Genomic DNA, 12,865 nt, shown 5'->3' with positions numbered 1-12,865 from the left:
TGTACATACAGATACTGACATTCAGGAGCCTTTAATGGTATAATTAGCTCTTAAAATAAGAATCCACCTATAGTAACATCTAACATTGACAAAACCATACCCAGTAATAGAAATTCCATTCTGCTTTCACACAAAGTGAGGTCCACTGCTTGATTTCCAGTTTGTGGAGTTTGGACAGATGCAGTCAGGTAGCCACCAGTACCATCTACATCAGAACAGTTACCCTGTGCAGTCAGCTCTCCTCCATCCCTAACCCCTGGCAAGCATTGATCTATTCTCTGCCCTAATAAGTTTTGCCTTTTCCAAAATATCATTTGAGTGGAATTTTACAGTATCTAGCCTTTGAGTCTGGCTTTGTTAACTTACCGTAATGTATTTGCCATTGATCCATATAGATGCACGTATTCATGGTCCTTTCATTTTATGACTCAGTGGTATCTCGTGATGTATACTAGTTTGTCCATCCATTTACCTATTGAACAATTGCGTTGTTTCCAATTTTTGGCAATTTAAGATAAAGTTACTATAAACTCTTGCTAACAGATTTTTGTGTAAGTGTAGGTTTTCATTTCTCTGCGGGAAACAACCAGTGGGAGTGCTGGGTCGTATGATGAGTGTATGTTTAACTTTGTAAGAAAGTGCCAATTTGTTTTCCAGATCAAATACCATTGTGCATGACCACTAACATTGTATAAGAGTTTCAGTTGCTTTGCATCCTTACCAACACTTAGGTGTGTGTGTGTTTGTTTTGTTGTATTATGTCTATTAACCATTCTGGTAGGTGTGTAGTGGTATCTCATTGGAATTTTAATTCGCATTCTTCTTAATGACTGAAGATGTTGAGCATCTTTATATGTACTTAGGTGCCATCTCTATATATTTGGTGATGTGCTTATTTAAATTTTTTGGTTTTTTTCCCACCTGAGTTGTTTGGCTTTTTTATGGCTGAGTTTTTAGAGATCTTTATATATCCTGTTAAAAGTCCTTTGTCCGAAATGTAATTTCCAGATATTTTCTTTCAGTCTCTGGGTTATCTTTTCATTTTCTTAACAGTGCCTTTCCCAAAGCAAATGTTTGAAGTTTTGATGAAGTCCACTTTCTAATCTTCTCTATCGTGAATCATGTTTGAGGTCTGAGGTATGGGGTCAAAGTTCTTCTTTTTTTCTTTCTTTCTTTCTCTCTTTTTTTTTTTTTTTTTTTTTTTTTTTGGTGTATGCCTATATAATTATTCCAGCACCACTTGTTGAAAACAGTTCTTTCTCATTAAGTTGTCTTTGCATTTTTGTTAAAAATACCATTTGTGGAGTTCCCCCTGTTGTGCAGCAGGATTGGCAGCCTTTTTGCGGTGCCAGGACACAGGTTTGATCCCCAGCCTGGCTCAGTGGGTTAAAGGATTTGGTGTGGCTGCAGCTGCAGTGTAGGTCGCAGTTGTGGCTTGGATTTGATCCCTGGCCTGGGAACTCCCTATGCTGCGGGGCGGCAAAAAAAGAAAAAGAAAACAAAACAAACCACCTTTTGTATCTTTTTTTTTTTTCCCTGGCCTTGCTCACAGCATGTGGAAATTCAAACCTGTGCCACAGCAGCGACTCAAACCACTGCAGTGACAATGCCACAAGAGAACTCTCACGTCTCTCTCTTTCTGAGCTCTGTATTCTGTTCTGTGATCTCTGAGCCTGTCCTTTTTCCAGAAGCACACGGTCTTGATTAGTGTAGCTTTAGACTATCTTGAAATTAGTGTATGTTCTCCAGATGTATTCTTTTTCCAAAATGTTTTGGCTTCTCTAGTCCTTTTACCTTTTATATACATATTTGTCACTATCTACAAAAAAATCCCTCTGGTATTTTGATTAGAATTGCATTGAGGAGTTCCCGTCGTGGCGCAGTGGTTAACGAATCTGACTAGGAACCATGAGGTTGCAGGTTCGATCCCTGCCCTTGCTCAGTGGGTTAACGATCTGGCCTTGCCGTGAGCTGTGGTGTAGGTTGCAGACGCGGCTCAGATCCTGCGTTGCAAAGAATTGCATTGAATCTGTGTTGCAGTCTGAGGAAAATTAGTATCCTAACCATATTGAGTCTTCCAATCTTTCTCCATCTATGTAGGTCTTCTTTGATTTTTTTTTTTCATCACCATTTTGTAATTTTCACCATACAGATACCACACATACTTTGTTAGATTTGTATCTATGCACTTTATTTGTGTGTATGTACTATTGTAAATAATAATTTTAAATGTTTTATTTCCAGTAATTATTTCTGGTATATAGAAATACAGTTGATTTTTGTATATTGATCTTGTGTTATATAACCTTATAAACTCATTCACCTTTTAATTCTAGGATTTTTTTTGCCTTGTATAGAAATAAATGAAGACTGTCCAAATAAGAACAAGTCAGGCGTCAGCCACCATCACTTGCATTTGGCACAAACTCAAAAGGAAATCTAAAAGGAGAGTATAAAGCTTTATATTGGAAAAAAGGGAAAGCTTCAGGTTGTCTTAATTGGAACTTGTTGGCATGGGGAAGCTGGAAGGAGGCCTAACTAGAAGTAGGGCATCCTGTGTGATTGGTTAGGGAGCATATTTGGCTTTCTGGAAAGTGGGGGCAAAAACTAGGGAGGCTGGCAGTTATTGATCAGGTCCTGGCTGTTTGGAATCTATTGCTACAGAAGTTGTAGTTTGGCTTCCTGGACTGGTTTGCTGCAGAGGTTGTGGGTCAGGGTTCTCTTTTTGGTTGTGGTCTGGCTATTTTCTGTTCATATGTTCATTTCTTACTTATGATATTCTATGAGGACAAACATATGGTCTGCAAATAGAGTTGGTTTTTTCCCCTCTTTTTAGGGCTCCACCCACGGCATATGGAAATTCCCAGGCTAGGGATCAAATTGGAGCTGCAGCTGCAGGCCTGTGCCACCGCCACAGCAACACTGGATCCGAGCTGCATTTGCAACCTATGCTGCAACTTGCAGCAACACTGGATACTTAACCCTCTGAGCAAGCACCAGGGATCAAACCCGCATCCTCACTATGTCGGGTTCTTAGCCCTCTGAGCCACAGTTGGAACTCCTACAAATAGTTTTATTTCTTCCTTCCTAATAAGTATGCTCTTATTTTCTTCTCTAATCGTACACCTGAGGACTTACAGTACAGTGTTGAATAAAAGTGTTGAGAGCAGACATTTAAAAATTTTTTTTCTGATTTTAGGGGAAAAAACTTAATCTTTCCACATTGAATGTGATGTTAGCTATAGGTTTTTTTGTAGATGACTGTTAGCAGGTCAGAGAAAATCCCTTCTCGGAGTTCCCCATGTGGCACAGCGGAAATGAATCTGACTAGTAACCGTGGAGTTGCGGGTTCTATCTTTGGCCTCAATCAGTGGGTCAGGGATCTGGTGTTGCCATGAGCTTCAGTATCGGTTGCAGACGTGGCTCAAAGCCTGCATGGCTGTGGCTGTGGCCAGCAGCTGCATACAGCTCTGATTCCACCCCTAGCCTGGGAACCTCCATATGCTGTGGGTGGAGCCCTAAAAAACAAAAAAAAAAAAACAAAAAAAAGGAAAAGGAAAGACAAAGAAAATCCCCCCTCTTCCTAGTTTGTTGGGCATTTTTAAAACCATGAATGGATGTTGTGTTTTGTCAAATGCATTATCTGCATCTAGAGATCATTGTGTGGTTTTTCAGTTTTTCTTCTTTAGTCTGTTAATATGATGAATCACAGTGATAGAATTTTGAATGTTGAACCAGCTTTGCATTCTCACATTTAATCCCACTTGGTCACAATGTATTATGCTTTGTGTATGTTGCTGGATTTCATTTATAGTATTTTGTTGAGGATTTTTGTGTTTTCATAAGCAATATTAGTCTATAGTTTTTTTTTTTTCTTGTACTGTTTTTGTCTGGTTTTGATGTCAGGGTAATGCTGGCTTCATAAATTGAGTTGAGAATGTTCCATCCTCTTCTGTTTTCTAGAAGAGATATAGAATTGGTATTATTTTACATATATATATGGTATATACATATAGGAATTTCCCAGTGCAGCCATCTAGACTTGGAGGTTTTGTTTTCTTGAAAGGTCCTAGGGAGTTCCTACTATAAGAATCTGACTGCAGCAGCTCAGGTAGCTGCAGAGGCACTGATTCTATTCCCAGCCCAATGCAGTGGGTTAAAGGAACCAATGTTGCCGCAGCAGCAAAGTCACAGGTGCGGCTTGGATTCAGTCCCTGGCAGGAACTTCCATATGCTGCAGATGTGACCATAAAAAAAAGGGGGGGGGGTTCCTAAACTGGTAATGGGACTATTTAGAGTTTCTGTTTTTCTTCAGTGGGTACTAGTATTTGTGAATTTCAAAATATTGATCCATTTCCTCTAAATGGTCAATGTTATGGGCCTAGAGTTGTTTGTAGTCTTCCCTTGTTATCCTTTTAATGTGTGTATCTGTCTGTACTGATAAACCCTCTTTTACTTCTGATATTGATACTTTGTATCTTTTCTGTATCATGTTTTGTCTTTGTCAAGTGTAGCTAAAGATTTATCAATTTCAGAATACTAGCTTTGTATTTTATTAGCTTTCTATATTTTTTTTCTGTTTTTAATTTCATGGATTTCTGCTCTAATCTTAGGTTTTCTCCTCCTTACTTTTAATCCTGTAAATTTCCCTGTAAGCACTACTTTAGCTGCATACCATCACTTTTGATATGTTATTTTTTTTTTTTACCATTTTTAAAAGTTTTATTGAAGTATAGTTGATTTACAGTGTTGGCGATAATTTCTGCTGTACAACAAAGTGATTCTGTTATAAATATACACAACCATTCATTTTCAAATTCTTTTCCCATATAGATTATCACAGAATATTGAGTAGAGTTCCCTGTACTATACGGCAGGTCCCTGTTGGCCATTCATTCCCATACCTCAGTGTGCATGTGCCAGTAACAAACTCCCAGTCCATCCCTCCCCCTCCATCTGTCCCCTTTGGTAACTAAGTTCGTTTTTAAAGTCTGTGAGTCAATGTGTTTTTTTTTTTGTTTGTTTGTTTAAGGGCCGCATCCACAGCATGTGGAAGTTCCCAGGCTAGGGGTTGAATTGGAGCTGTAGCTGCTGGCCTACACAATAGCGCTCGGCACCTGCCATATCTGTAATCCACTAAGCGAGGCCAGGGATTGAACCCACGTCCTCATGGATCCTAGTTGGGTTTTTTTACTGCTGAGCCACTATGGGAACTCCCAATGTGTTATATTTTTGTTCAGTATAAAATAAATTCTGACTTCCTTGAGACTGTATCTTTGACCTGTGGATTTTTTTTTTTTAGAAGTATGCTATTTAATTTCCAAATAGTTGGGGGCATTTTTCAGATATCTTTCTTCTCTCTTTTCTTTTTTTTTTGTCTTTTTGCTCTTTCTTGGGCCGCTCACGTGGCATATGGAGGTTCCCAGGCTAGGGGTCAAATCGGAGCTGTAGCTACCGGCCTAGGCCAGAGCCACAGCAACGCGGGATCCGAGCCGCGTCTGCAACCTACACCACAGCTCACGGCAACGCCGGATCGTTAACCCACTGAGCAAGGGTAGGGACCGAACCCGCAACCTCATGGTTCCTAGTCGGATTCGTTAACCACTGCGCCACGATGGGAACTCCCAGATAACTTTCTATTACTGGTTTCTAGTTTAATTCTCATTATGGTTAGAGGGTATATTTTGTATGATTTCAGTTATTTTTAATTCGTTAAGGTTCGCTTACAATATATTTGTTTATATTTTGTTTACAGTGTGGTTTATCTTGGTTAATGTGTATTCTGCTGTTGAATGGATTGTTCTACAAATGTCAGATCAAGTTTGTTGATTGTTCCATTCAGATCTTCAGTATCCTTTCTGATTTTCTATTTGTTCTATTAATTTTTGAGAGATTTGTTGAAATCTCTAAGTATAATCATGGTCCTTTTATTTATCTTTTCAGTTCTATCACCATCTGCTTCATTGATTTTTATTTATTTATTTATTTTTCCCCACTGTACAGCAAGGGGGTCAGGTTTGCTTCATTGATTTTGGAGTCCTCTTGTTAGATGCATACACATTTAGGATTGATTTGTCTTAGTTAATTGACCCTTTTATCCTGGGGCAATGTTGCTTTTTATTCCTTGATAAATTCCCTTTTTGTGAAGATTACTTTTTCTTGAGGTAATATAGCCAGTCTAGTTTTTTTTTCCCCCCTCATGGTAAAATATACATAACGTAAATTTTGCCATTTTAACCATTTTCTAACTTTTTTTTTTTTTTGGGCCATACCTGTGGCATATGGAAGCTCCTGGGCCTGGGGTTGAACCTGAGCCACAGCAGTGACCTGGGCTGCTCCAGTGACAAGATTGGATTCTTAACCCGTTGTGCCATAAGAGAACTCCTAACTTTCTTTTGATGTGGTTTTTTTTTTTTTTTCATCTTTTTAGTTTTAACCTATGTTATTATATTTGAAGTAGCTTTCTGGTAAGCAGCACATGTTTAGTCCTTTTTTTTTGTTGTTTTTAAGCTCACTTTGGCAAGATCTGTCTTTCATTGTTTTTGTTGGGGGAGATGAATAATTTTTTTTGAGCTATAATTGACATTAGTTTTAGGTATACAACATAATCTGTCTTTTTTTTTTCTTTTCACCTTTTTTTTTTTTTTGGTCTTTTTAGGACTGCACCCACAGCATATGGAGTTTCCCAGGCTAGGAGTCAAATCGGAGCTGTAACCACTGGCCTACCCCACAGCCACATGCCAGATCCTTAACCCACCGAGCAAGGCCAGGGATCAAACCTGTGTCCTCATGGTTACTAGTGAGATTTGTTTCCCTCTGAGCCATGATGGGAACTCCCATAATCTATCTTTTAATGGATGTGTTTAGACACTTCCTTTTAATTATTGATTTGTTTTAGATTTAGATCTGCTTTTACTTTCTTTTTTTTTTTTTTTTTCTTTTATTTTGTTTGTACCCTCTCCTTTTTTGTTTATTCCCTATTTCATACCTTTTGGATATTTGAAATTTTTTTGTATTTCATTTAAGTTTATCTAGACTTTTTGTTCATATCTCTTTGAACTTCTTTTTAGTGGTTGTTCTAGAGAATACAATATACACACATAACCTTTTATATTATATTGAGTATTTAACAGCTAAAAAAAAAATGTAGAAATCTTACAACTATGAAAGTGTATTTATCTTCCCCCCTTATATGATTGCCATGGGTATTATAGCTCTATACCTTGAAATCTCAATAATGTTATTGCATTTGCTTTCAACAGTTTTACATATTTTAAAGGACTCAAGGAGAAAAACAGTCTATTATAACTATCCAGATATTTATCATTTCTGTTGCTCTTCCTTTCTGAAGTTCCATATTTCTATCCATTATCATTTTCCCTTCCGTGTAAAGAACTTCCTTCAGCATTTCTCTTAGTGCAAGTCTGCTGGTAATAAGTTCTTTTAGTTTTCCTTCTTCTGAAAATGTCTTTAGTTATCCTTGATCTCTGCAAGATACTCTAGCTGGATACAGAATTTTCAGTGGACAGTTCTCCCCCCCGCCCCAGCATTTCAAAGAGGTTGTTTCAGTGTCTTCTGGCCTCCAGTGGTGGTTTATGAGAAATCAGTAGTCATATGAATTATTGTTCCGTTATAGATAATGTGTTGTTTTTCTCATGATGCTTTCAAGAGGTTTTTTTTCCCTGTTTTGGTTTCTAGCAGCTTATGATGTACCTGGGTATAGTGTTCTTTGAGTTTATCAACTCTTTCAGGTTCACTGAGTTTTTTAAAAAAAAAATCTATAAATGTTTGTTTTGGGCTAAATTTGAGCAGTTTTAAGCCACTAATTCTTTTTTTTTTTTTTTTTTTTTTTTTTTTTGTCTTTTTGCTATTTCTTGGGCCGCTCCTGCGGCATATGGAGATTCCCAGGCTAGGGGTCCAATCGGAGCTGTAGCCACCGGCCTACACCAGAGCCACAGCAACGCGGGATCCGAGCCGCGTCTGCAACCTACACCACAGCTCACGGCAACGCCGGATCGTTAACCCACTGAGCAAGGGCAGGGACCGAACCCACAACCTCATGGTTCCTAGTCGGATTCGTTAACCACTGCGCCACGACGGGAACTCCAAGCCACTAATTCTTAAAAAGTTTTTGCCTCAGTCTTTCTGTCCCCTTCTGGGAATCCAATGACATTAAATGTTCTTCGGGTTGGATAATTTCTATTAATCAGCCTTTTGGCTCACTGAATCTTCTCGTTTGTCATCTTCACTCTGCCTTTGACTTCACCTAGTGGATTTTCAGTTTATATCATATGTTGCATTGTTTAGTTATATAATTTCTGTTTGATTCCTGCTTTATAGTTACTCTTTCTCTTCTGAGAACCTCCGTCTTTCCTTCCAGTCATTTTTCACTACCTTCACCTTGAGGAACATAGATATAACTAATTCAAATGTTATTCTGAAAGTCCAATATCTATGTCATTTTAGGATTGACATCTTTTTTTCTCCGAGAATTGGTTACTATTTTTTTTTTTTTTTTGATTCATTGTCGTGTAATTTGGGAACGTATCTTCACCTCATTATATTTCAAATATTTTGTTTTCAGACTCTATTCTAAAAGTTCTATTAAACTTTTCTGTGAGTTCTATTAAAATCTTTTATTTTATTTTATTTTAATGATTTTTATTTTTTTCCATTATAGTTAGTTTACAGTGTTCTGTCAATTTTCTACTGTACAGCAAGGTGACCCACATACATACATATATACGTTCTTTTTTTCACATTATCATGCTCCATCATGATCACAGTTCCCAGTGCTATACAGCAGGATAAAAATCTTTTGAGAATGGTGATTTTTGCTTTAATAGGCAATCAACCCAGTGAGATTAAGACTACAAATTCTGTCTCCTCTGTGGGTGATGGTTTCAATGTTACTGCCATTTGCAAAGCCTTTGCCCCCACATGTCTCACTCAGTAGTCAGTCTGCTACTTGAGGAGTGGTTTATATTGTTTAGTTTTCAAAAGCTTTGCTGTGCTTCTTTGCTGTTCCATGCATGTGCAGCTCAGGAGTGAGGCTGGGACTTGTGTTAGTTGCTACAGAGAATTAGGAGAACCTTTCTTTGGCTTGCTCCCTGCTGGGATTTTCTTCCCAATTTCTGGTTTCTAGTGGCCTCTTTCCCAGTTCCTCTAGCTAGAAAGACAGGTTACTCAGAGAGCATTTTAGCTTCCCTTACTGTCACCCAGTTCCACCTGACAGAGTTCACCCTCAGGATACAGCAGTGAGAGAAAAGAGGAAAAGAACGCTAGGGTTCCCCTTATGCACTTACGACCCTTTTCTCATTTCTTCTATGCAGAGACAAGTTTTCTCTCAGAATTTAAGGTACCTGGACTGCCATCCCTGAGATGCTGTTTCACCTTTAAGCAAAGCCAAGAGAGAAAGAATAAATCTGAAAACAAACTGTGCTTTTCCCCCTCCTCCATTCTACTCAGAAGGGTCCCTTTTCCTCATCTTCTGGCCAGATACAGTGCCGTGGTTTTTTTTTTTTTTTTTTGCTGTTTACTGCTCTTGGGCAATTCTGCAACTTGAGCAACTCTTGGTTCAAAGGCAGAAGATAAAAGAGAGAAAAAACCCAGAAAACTCCACTGTACTGGTTGTTCAAGTTTTAACTTTTTCCCCATCTGCTTGCTATTTTTACTATTTAGAATCCTCAGGCAGTTGGTTTTATATTCTTTCTAATTTTTAGTTGTAATCAGTGAGAGAGAGATAGGCTGTGGTGAACATAATCTATTCTGTCCAGCACTGGAATTGGCATAAAAAAATATGTACATTATGGCTGTGAATGCGGTCCTTGGCCCGGGAACTTCCATATGCCATGGCAGCTATTAAAAAGAAAATTCTGGAGTTCCCGTTGTGGCTCAGCAGAAACAAATCTGACTAGCATACATGTGGATGCAGGTTTGATCCCTGGCCTCGCTCAGTGGGTTAAGGATCTGGCGTTGCAGTGAGTTGTGGTGTAGGTCACAGACACAGCTCTGATCTGGCATTGCTGTGGCTGTGGCGTAGGCCGGTGGCTACAGCTCCGATTGGACCCCTAGCCTGGGAACCTCTATATGCCATGGGTGCAGCCCTGAAAAGATTTAAAAAAAAAATTTCTGAGGGAAAATTATTTTTAATTTATAATTATCTACCCAAACTGTCAATCCAATGTGATGGTAGAAGAAAGATATTTTTAGACTTTGAACCTCTTAGAAATTTTACCTCTCTGTTTTCTCCAGGAAGCTGTTATGTTTTACCAAAACAAGTGATTAAACCAAGGGGGAAAGGAGCATGCCATGTCTAAGAAAAGGAAGCTTCAGAAAAGGGAAGAGACTGGAAGTCTTAGCATGACAGCTGTGCAGCAAGCCCAGAGAGCAGCCAGCCAATTCAGGGCCTCCAGAGTGATTGAGGAAGGTCAAGGGTTCCAGGGAAGGCTCCAAGGAAGAATGCAGTTCACAGATTTCTTGATGTGGGTGATCTTGTTGAAAATATTTGCTCAGAAAAGATAGTGGCATATAAAATGTAACAACAAAATATGAATATATTAACTCCAAGAAAAGCAATTTGTGCTCAAAAGGAAATAATCATAGTTTACTATAAACATTTCTGATGTAACGTATTCCTAGAAAAATGTTTTTCCTGGAATTGAGCCTTAAAAATACTGGGGTTAGGAATTTATAGCTCAGAAGTGACTTCATATATCAAATAAAAGAAGATGAGAGTGGGGGCAAGATTAAACTCTATTAACTAGGAATACTCACTTGTGATGAATCCATATAGAAACTGAAGGATAAAAGTTGGGATAGTTACTGCTTTGGGAGAGAAGGAGTGTTTGATTAGGTTGGGGCACATGGCTGGGGGCGGGGTGTCTTCAAAGTTCCATTTCTTGACCTAGGTGATGGTAATCAGGGTGTTAGACTTAAAATAACTCTTTTTATTTTTATATTTATTTAAATTTTAGGAGTTCCCTTTGTGGCTCAGTGATATTGAACCCACTAGTATCCATGAGGATGTGGGTTTGATCCCTGGCCTCATCCAGTGGGTTAAGGATCTGGAGTTGCCAGGTACTGTGGGGTAGGTTGCAGACATGGCTCAGATCCAGCATTGCTGTGGCTGTGGTGTAGGCCGGCAGCTGCAGCTCCAGTTCGACCTCTAGCCTGGGAATTTACCTATGCTGCATGCTCGGCCCTAAAAAGCAAAAAAATAAAATAAAACAAAATAAAAAATAAAAAAATTTGTCCTTAAAGAAAATTTACAAAATACAACAAAGTAGAAGTTAGGAATGGTACCTTTATTAAATTCTTTCCCACCATTCAGAAACAGTTGATATTTTAACGTTTCGGTATTTTAAAAAATCATTTATCCTTTTTCTGATTACTTAGTTTACATGTTTGTTGTAGAAAATTATGAAAATACATAAAAGTTTAATAATAAAAATAAAAATTATCTTTCATCCCACTACACAAATCTTTTTTTATAAATTGAGGTGAAATTTATGTTACAAAATTAAACATTTAAGAACTTTAAATTTTTTTCCAACTTTATTGAAATATAGCGGACATATGTCACTAATTTTAATTAAGGTGTGCAACCTCAAATAATGGTTTGACATGTATATTGTAAAATGGTTACTGTAGTAAATTTAGTTAGTATCCATCTCATATGAATACAAGAAAAAGAAACAAAATGTTCCTTTTGTGATGAGAAGTCAGTATTTACTCTTTTGATTTTCTTATGTATCATGCAGCAGTGTTAACTACAGTCGTCCTGTTGTATATTACATCCCTAGTACTTATTTAACTTATGGCTGGAAGTTTGTACCTTCCTCCAATCCCACCTCCTCCCATTCTGGCACCTCTCCACCCCATCTCACCTCTAGTAACTACAGATTTGATCTCTTTTTCTATGAGTTTGGGGTTTTTGGGGGGGGTTGTTAAGATTCCACATATAGGTGAGATCATGTAGTATTTATTTTTCTCTGACTTATTTCGCTTAGTGTAATGCCACCAGAGTCCGTCCATGTTGTCTCAGATGGCAGGATTTCCTCATTTTTTAGGGCTGTATAATATTCATACACACACACAACCCCCCACAACTTCTTTATCCATTTATCTGTTCATGGATCCATGTCCTGACTATTGTACATAATGCTGCCATGAACGTGGGAGTACAGTGTTTCTGTTTGCTTTGAGTACGTTCCTAGAAGCAGAATTGCTGGATTGTGTGGTAGTTTTAGTTTTAATTTTTGAGGAATTTCCATATTGTTTACCATAGTGGCTGTTCCAGTATACGTTCCTACCAACAGTGCTCAAGCGTTCCCTTTTCTCCACATACTTGCCAGCACTGGTTATTTTCTTTTTTATGATAGCCATAATAAGTGATATGAAGTGATATTGTAGTTTTGACTTGCATTTCCCTAATGACTAGTGATTTTGAGCATCTTTTCATATACCTTTTGACTATGTGTATATCCTCTTTGAAAAAATGTCTATTCAGGTCTTTTGCTCATTTTTTTAACTGGGTTATTTGGGGGGTTTTGCTATTGATTGTTTAAGTTTTTTAATATATTTTGGATATGAACCCCTTGTCAGATATATGGTTTTCAAATATTTTTTCCCATTCTCTATGTTGACTTTTCACTTTGTTGATTGTTTCCTTTGCTGGGCAGGAACTTTGTGGGGTTTTTTGTTTGTTTTGGCTATACTCACGGTGTGTGGAAGTTCCCAGTCCAGGGATCAAATCCATGCCTCAGTTGTGACCTGTGCCACAGCTGTGGCAATGCCAGATCCTTAACCCACTGTGCCCCAGGAGAACTTCCACAAATTTTGTGGTGTGATATAGTCTTACTTG

At 38.1% G+C, this 12,865-nt stretch overlaps 1 protein-coding gene and 1 long non-coding RNA gene across 2 annotated transcripts in view; one reads left to right on the top strand and one right to left on the bottom strand.

The window, feature by feature from the left end:
- VKORC1L1 (vitamin K epoxide reductase complex subunit 1 like 1) overlaps positions 1-12,865 on the top strand; it is a 75,250-nt gene that overhangs the window by 46,214 nt on the left and 16,171 nt on the right. The window lies entirely within an intron of this gene.
- Positions 6,836-11,249, bottom strand: LOC146404432 (uncharacterized). Its single transcript, XR_014840382.1, has 3 exons — positions 10,055-11,249; positions 8,115-10,011; positions 6,836-7,822 (listed from the first exon to the last, which is right to left on the bottom strand). It is a non-coding gene; the product is annotated as an uncharacterized LOC146404432 (long non-coding RNA).

The sequence above is a fragment of the Sus scrofa genome, chromosome 3, assembly GCF_054392235.1.
Source record: "Sus scrofa isolate SSC_HxYL_T2T_F1_AM1 chromosome 3, Sscrofa_HxYL_maternal_Yorkshire_Landrace_v2.0, whole genome shotgun sequence".
NCBI lineage: Eukaryota > Metazoa > Chordata > Mammalia > Artiodactyla > Suidae > Sus > Sus scrofa.
The sequence above is the reverse complement of the archived record's forward strand: the minus strand, read 5'-3'. Positions and strand labels throughout refer to the sequence as shown.